A 1405-nucleotide genomic window follows, 5' to 3' on the forward strand; every position below is an offset into this window, starting at 1 on the left:
TTTAATTAATGCATCTATATACTTGGCAAAGGGTAGAAGGCCTGGCCTTTTGCTCGATGTTTTGTTCCACTCTCGTTGCCTTAGTTTCCGTCATACCGGTGTTACGCTCCTTGATTTTGTGTTCCTTATGCGGTTGGGGTTATGGGACCCCCTTGACAGTTTGCTGTAAATAAAAATCCTCCACCAAGGCCCAACCTTGGTTTTACATTTGCCTAACAACCTTTAACTTTCCCGATGGGTTGAAAACCCGAGGGTCATCTTTATTTAACCCCCCCTCCCCCGCGGGGGGGCCAGTGCTCCTCTGAGTGTTGGTCTGATCCGAGTAGACTGCGGGGCCACCTCAGGAAAACTTGAGGGTTGGTTTTACTCGTAGGATGTCTCATTGGGTGAGGGAGTCCTGGATTAGGGGGTGTCCGGATAGCCGGACTATACCTCCGGCCGGACTCCTGGACTATGAAGATACAAGATTGAAGACTTCGTCCCGTGTTCGGAAGGGACTTTCCTTGGCGTGGAGGGCAAGCTTGGCGATACGGATATGTAGATCTCCTACCATTGTAACCGACTTTGTGTAACCCTAACCCTCTCCGGTGTCTATATAAACCGGAGGGTTTTAGTCCGTAGGACAACATACATGACAACAATCATACCATAGGCTAGCTTCTAGGGTTTAGCCTCTCCGATCTCGCGGTAGATCTACTCTTGTACTACCCATATCATCAATATTAATCAAGCAGAACGTAGGGTTTTACCTCCATCAAGAGGGCCCGAACCTGGGTAAAACTTCGTGTCCCTTGCCTCCTGTTACCATCCGTCCTAGACGCACAGTTCGGGATCCCCTACCCGAGATCCGCCGATTTTGACACCGACATCGGGTGTGCCCTGAGAACGAGATATGTGCAGCTCCTATTGGGATTTGTCGGCACAGTCGGGCGGTCTTGCTGGTCTTGTTTTACCATTGTCGAAATGTCTTATAACCGGGATTCCGAGTCTGATCAGGTTGTTCCAGGAGAAGGAATATCCTTTGTTGATCGTGAGAGCTTGTGATGGGCTAAGTTGGGACACCCCTACAGGGTATAAATGTAACGCCCCGGATACAACTTTCCATATTTGTAACTCCGACCCTTTCCTTTTTCGGAGATGCGATAGGAGATTCCCTTCGTGGTTGGGTTTTTGTCTTTCGTTTTGCATTTTGTTCACGTCATGCTTTTAATATCATGTCATCATGTGCATCGCATTTGCATACATGTTCATCTCATGCATCTGAGCTTTTTCCCCGTTGTCCGTTTCGCAATCCGACACTCCCTCATGCACCCGGCGCCCCCTCTTGTTTTTTTTTTCACGAGCGGATGTTAAATGTTCTCGGAATGGACCGAGATTTGCCAAGTGGCCTTGTACATCACCGGTA

The sequence above is a fragment of the Triticum dicoccoides genome, chromosome 7A (assembly GCF_002162155.2).
Source record: "Triticum dicoccoides isolate Atlit2015 ecotype Zavitan chromosome 7A, WEW_v2.0, whole genome shotgun sequence".
NCBI lineage: Eukaryota > Viridiplantae > Streptophyta > Magnoliopsida > Poales > Poaceae > Triticum > Triticum dicoccoides.